Source organism: Mauremys reevesii, linkage group 1, assembly GCF_016161935.1.
Source record: "Mauremys reevesii isolate NIE-2019 linkage group 1, ASM1616193v1, whole genome shotgun sequence".
Classification (NCBI taxonomy): domain Eukaryota; kingdom Metazoa; phylum Chordata; order Testudines; family Geoemydidae; genus Mauremys; species Mauremys reevesii.
The window spans coordinates 195185783-195192753 of NC_052623.1; positions in this window are offsets into that span (position 1 = coordinate 195185783).

Here is a 6971-nt window from a genome sequence, read left to right on the forward strand (position 1 = left end):
CACAACAAACTCCCTTTCAGTTTCATCACACAGCCAGCCACAATGCACACTCCCAGTTCCTCACAACTGCACGCAAAGGCAAAACCTGAACTCTGACCTCATACTTTTCCCATCAACAAACACTTCACTGAAGAGGCATGCAGGGGATCTCTCTAACTGAGACTGGCGTTCCGGGTGCACATTTGAGTGTGATTGCAAAGAAGTGGATGCGTGAACTGTGGGTAGTTATATGTTAACATTAAAATAGTTTGTTGTAGGGCTGAGTGTCTGGGTATTATGACATTTGACTTTAAGTCCTATTAGCCGAAGCTGGTATGCATGTTTACGTTGGCCTTAGTGGTGGTTTCCTTGATATTTAGTAATTGCGTGGATAGAATTAAGTCTGATCAAGTGTATTTCCTAACTTAATGGTGCAAGGTATATGAAATAAAACTAGACTTAACTAAGATCCTTGAGCTCTGCTATTAGATATTTCTCACCAACTCAATGATAAACTTTGCTGCTTTTCACATTACCCTCTATGTGTATGGTACTTCAGCTAGTTTTAAATCCATATGCCAGTGTTCATAACTAAGCTGACAGGAATGATCTTTTCAAGTAAGATTGTGTGAGGTATGTATCAGGTCAACCCAGACACATATTTGTAGTCATTGTGTGGTTGCACATGACATTCTTTTAACCGAGCTGAAAACTGGTGCTGTTTTCTTTGCAGCAGCTTTTGCTTCCTTCTGCGGATTTTTTTTCAGAAATATAAAGCCTTACACCTGACAACGAATCACAGATAAATTTCCACACTACAGCTGTAAAAAAAAGAGAGAGAGAGACACCTTGAGGAAAACATTACTACAGAGCACATGCATCATTGGGATATGTAAAAGGAACATTATGATGCTGTGGTCAGGAGCTAATTGCAGCAAAAAAACACTCACTGATGCATCCCATCTGTACACTGCTTAGAGAGGCTGCGGTCCAGGGGCCCGAGAACAACAATACTTCTTAAATTCCAATCCATGCTGGACACCAAGTGTCCTTGTGGCCATCTGCAAGTTACTTAGGCCCAGATCCTCAAAGGTAGTTAGGTGCCTAACTCCCATTTATTTTAATGGGAACCCATTTATCTCAGGGTTCCCTCCCCACTCTAAACTCTAGGGTACAGATGTGGGGACCCGTATGAACAACCCTCTAAGCATATTTCTACCAGCTTAGGTTAAAAACTTCCCCAACACAGAAATTCTTCCTTGCCCTTGGATGGTATGCTGCCACTACCAAGTGAGTTAGACAAAGATCAGGAAAAGGACCACTTGGAGTTCCTGTTTCCCCAAAATATCCCCCCAAGGCCCTACACCCCCTTTCCTGGGGAGGCTTGAGAATAATATCCTAACCAATTGGTTACAAAATGAGCACAGATCAACCCCCCTGGGTCTTTAGGACACTGAAAAACAATCAGATTCTTAAAAGAAGTTTATTTAAAAAAAGATAAAAGAATCACCTCTGTAAAATCAGGATGGAAGATAACTTTACAGGGTAACAAAAAGATTCAAAACATAGAGGATTTCCCCTCTAGGCAAAACTTTAAAGTTACAAAAACAGGGATAACACTGCTCTACAGCCAAAATGCTTCTGAAATAAATGTAGTCAAACTTTACTAATTCTGGGTCACTGAGAACGAAAATGATGCTTAAAATTGTTGATTGGCTCTAGTTTTCAAGTTATGCTATTGGGTCAGTATATATGACCCTTGACTTGGGAATAGCGAAGGATAAGTGAGTTATAAAGGGAAGGGATCTCAGTTTAAACCAGAAATGACTAAAATACATCTTTGACTGGATCTATGAATAAATTTATGACTGGGTTTGGACAGTACTTGCTTTTTAGGCAAAACAATGAATGATGCAATCTGAAGCTGGTATTGCGTCATACATGATATGAATTGCATCATGTTATTCCTAGAAGTCATGGATGATTCAATCATAACAAAGCTTACATCACTCTGCTGAACAAATTGCCCTATATCAGCTCTAGAAATCATACAGTGTCATGCTCTCTTATTTGTCAGTGTTTGATTTTGCAAAGGGTCACATTTCTGTTTAGCCAAAGTGAGCAGAGATGCCTCGTACTTGTGTGAACAGTGCAAATAACTTCTGCTATGTTTGTGGTGAAGTGACTTTTGCATCACAAAAGCGCAGTATAACCACTATGGTTAAGAAAGCCTATCACCTTTATTTTGGCTGCAAAATTGGAGATCAGGACAAGAGGTGGGCCCCACACATGCTGCAACACTTGTGCAACAAATCTTCGCCAGTGGTTGAACAGGAAAAGGAAATCTATGCCTTTTGCAGTGCCAATGATTTGGAGAGAGCCAACAGATCATACCAGCAATTGTTACTTCTGCATGGTGCCTCCAGTTGGGAAAGGTGTGTCAAAGAAGAAAAAGTGGACTGTGCATTATCCAAACATTCCGTCAGCTATACGCCCAGTACCCCACGGAGAAGGACTGCCGGTTCCTGATGCACCAGAATCATTCTCACTTGAGTCAGACGAGGAAGAGGAAGTGGATGAAACTTCTGGTCCTGAACCATCAATGTCACAGGACCCACATTTTCTCCCATCCTCCTCCTCTGAACCATACCTCATAACACAAGGTGAACTGAATGACCTTGTCAGGGATTTGGAACTACACAAGAGTAAGGCAGAGCTGTTGGGCTCCAGACTACAGCAGTGGAATCTCCTGGCAGGTGATGTTAGGGTTTCCATGTTCCGTGACCGTCAAAAGGATCTTGTCCCATTCTTCTTCATGGAAGGTGATCTTGTAGCCTGCAACAACATCGATGGTGTGATGGCAGCCCTCAACATCGTTCATGATCCAGATGAGTGGAGACTGTTCATTGATTCATCGAAGACGAGTCTTAAAGCTGTTTTACTGCATAATGGCAATGTTTTGCCATCAATTCCAGTTAGTCATGCAGTCCATATGAAGGAAACCTATGACAACATGAAACAACTTTTGAGGTTCATAAACTATGACCAACATCAGTGGCAGCTTTGTGGCGATTTGAAGGTTGTTGCTCTCTTGCTTGGTCTGCAGACTGGATACACAAAGTACTGCTGTTTTCCTCTGCGAATGGGATAGTCGTGCAAGAGATTCCCACTACATCAAGAAAGATTGGCCACTCCGACAGTCATTGGAGCCTGGGAGGAAAAGTGTTCAGCATCCACCACTTGTTGAATCAAGGAAGATTTTGTTACCACCCTTACACATCAAGCTGGGTCTGATGAAGAACTTTGTCAAGGCCATTGACAAAACACAAGCAGCTTTCAAGTACCTCTGTGGAAAATTTCCAAGGTTAAGTGAAGCTAAGATAAAGGAAGGTGTCTTTGTTGGGCCTCAGATTCATGAACTTCTTCGAGATGATGCATTTGACCATGCACTGCGTGGCAATGAAAAGACGGCATGGAAAGCCTTCCAGTTAGTGGCAATACATTTTCTTAGAAACAACAAGGCAGAGAACTACAGGTTGTTGGTGGAAAACCTCCTCAAGGCATACAAAAGCCTTGGTTGCAACATGTCACTAAAGATACATTTTTTGCACTTGTAGGGATATTAAAGAAGGTTTATATTAAACATGGTTTATATGAGAAATGATTTATTGATTTATTGTTAATTAATACTTTATAACTTAAGGTTTATGTTAGAAGTAAATTTGTGATTCCCAACATTTAGCCTCTAACCTGCAAGCCACCAGCTGTGTCTGTGTGAAGCCTGCTCAAAGAGATACTTGGTATAAAACTTGTTAAGCTCAAAGAAATACTTTGTATAAAACTTGCTAAACATTAATTAACTCTTAAGTAAGCCAAAACAGTAGCTGTTATAGTGTATAGATAAAGACCCCCCACCCTCTGTAAGTTTTCATCTCACTTTAGCTTTGCTTGTTAAAAGACAGGGAGTCTCACATAAATTGATAACACCCCAAAAGGTAAAGAGAGAGTGAAATAGATGTGATTAAGATAGAGAATGTATGTGAATGAATGGTTAGGGAGGTACCAGCCCGAAGAATTCAGTGTCGGCTGAAGAAGGTGTCAAGTGGGATCAACCAAATGACCCCCGGAGGGCAAACTGGAATCCACCCACCACACCTCAAAGGAAGGAAAAACAAAGCATCTGACAACATGGAGCCAGCCACCTGCTGATTGATTTAGCAACAGCAAAATGAAGCAACTCTCATGAACTGACATAGGAATAAATTCCTATAAAACTGGACTCTAAAGACTGAGGACTTTGAGTCTATGGTTCTGCTGCCAGCCTCCAGGAGCATCAGATGCATCTGACACAGACTCGGCTCCATCCTCATGACCAAGGTACCTGGCCAGTAACTTGGCATGAGCAACATCTAGGCTGGTAACTATAACATCTATACAGAACCTGAATGAATGATTGTGTGAATGAATATGTGTGTGTGTGTGTGTGTGTGTGTATAAGGAATAGGTAGTGATAGAAATAAGTAGTAAAACAACGTTGTTCGCTTTTGTCTTTTGCTGTCTTTTGTTTTGTTATGGTATTTACAATAAATGTGGCATCTTTGCCTTATCCCTCTTAATAAGATCCTGCTGTTTTTTATTATATTGGTATAACACACTCTCATCTAGATTTTTTCCCACCAAACTGTGGAGCAGTGAGCGACGAGCACGGCGAGCGATTTCACCAGGACATTGCAACAATGGAGAAACGCTATCAGGGCAAATGGAGCCCATCAATGCTTGCAGACTATTGCTGGACAGTGACAAGAGATGCTCCATTTAATGAATACAAGAGACAAGCCAAGAAGCACCGAGTAGACACTGAATAGGACTAAACTATGTACATAATAGTTTTTTGCCTTTTGTTTCATAATAAATTTTATTTAGATAACCCTTTTGCTGATTTTTAAAGTGTTACATAAACAGGACAAGTGAAATATTATCATGTAAAGCAACCATAAACACATGAAAAGACCTAGGTTTACAATTTATGATTAAAACTCTACTATCTACACAATATACATAGACATAAAATGTAAAAACTTAAATACCTTAGAAACAGTAGCCAATCAGTTGTTTTAATTGTCATATTTGAATTCAGCACGTCAAAATACATAATAAATAACACATTTTATCTCTGAAGCAGACGACTTCTCAAAAATTGTAGACCAGTGTAACCCTCCCTCTTAGCACAGGGAAAATTCACAAGCTACAGCAAAAGATAATGAAACGTATTTCCTGCCTATTACTTACAATTTGTAATTTTAGAGGCCTTTAGTTCAGGTATGGCTTTGGGAAATGTATTTTCCCTGCCCTGATTCCTCACTGACCGGGAAAGAACACAAAGGAACACAAAACAAAAACCTTCCCCCACAGATTTGAAAGTATCTTCTCCCTTCATTGGTCCTTTTGGTCAGGTGCCAACCAAGTTATTTGAGCTTCTTAACCCTTTAAAGGTAAAGGAGGGATTTTATGCTACCCTTAGCTGTATGTTTATGACAGGAACCTAAATACTTTTGAGGATATGGGCCTTAGCCTCAGTTTTCTCATCTCGAAATGTGGATACTATTACTTGCTGTGCAGGACTTGCTTACTAGTGGGATAGTATTAGTTAATGCACACAGAGTACCTTGAAAATGCTAAGTCTTGTTGTTAGAACTCTCGTAATTTATACAGCATTTTGTCCACAAAGACAGCCCTATGGATATGTTTATTCTGATCCAGACCTGGGATTTTTTGTCATTGTATTTTACTAAATCTTTGTATGTTCAGTCACCATTCATTAAGGGCCAGATCCTCAGCTGATGTAAATGGGTGTAGCTCCACTGACGTCAATGGAGCTAGTCTATTTCACATTAGCCAATGACATGACTCTAGCTGTTTAAATTCTATTGACAAATATTGTTTTAATATCATTTCCCACAGATTGGTACAGATGAGTCTCATCTTACATGCATTTAACATGCGCTAATTCAGCTTTGTGTGGTCGGCAAAAAACAAACAAAAAACAAAAAAAAGAGAAAAATAACAATTTAAATACTGTACCTGTAGTGCGGGCAATTCCGCCCACCATTCCACTCAATGTAATTTTGACTATATGCGATTTTCACTTTACACATTGACAGTGGAATGTAATCCCAGCATAAGATGAGACTTGCCTGTATTTGTGGTCTCATAGTTCAAGTGGGCTCATTTTCTCCTTTTCTTGCAGGTCCCTTCTGGTGCTCTGGAACATTGTCTCTCTTGGTCTGATAAATCAAGTCTTCACTGCAGAGTTAGCTGGGGTGTTGCCCTAATCTGTCCTTTCCATCCACACAGAAAAACCTCTAATGCGGGTTTAGAAGTGCTTTGAGCCTGTGCTAGCAGTCATGGCTGAGCTCAGGCTTTGCTTCATCCCAGGCTGGCGACCCACCTACTTTGCCTTGAGAATGCAGGCTAATCAAGTCCAGGTGCTGTTAGCCCTACAAGACTATCCCACAATTCCATCTGAGTTGTACTTTCTTGTCTAGCTCCTCCCTTATCACGTACAGTGGCTCTCTATTTCTGCTGCACTTCCACAGCATTTCATCCAAGAAATCCTCCTCCCACGCTGCCAGTTGGCCAGACATTGACACCAGCCTTCTTGTAAAGCTGTGACGTGATATCAGTAAGACCCATAATTTGAGGAAATGGATCCACAATGTCATTTTTATGTTAAGTGGGCATAAAAAACAGAGTCCCAGCAGTCAGTCAGATGCACTACAAATCACGCTGTGGTTTGCAGATTGAATTCCTTAACAACATTCTAATTTAAAGTTCCTGCTGCCAAATGTTGTGCTTTTGCCTTTGGAACTGTCTGTGTTAATAAGGAGTAGCTCCACTTGGAAATTTATAGGATATCAGGGTTGGAAGGGACCTCAGGAGATCATCTAGTCCAACCCCCTGCTCAAAGCAGGACCAATCCCCAGACAGATTTT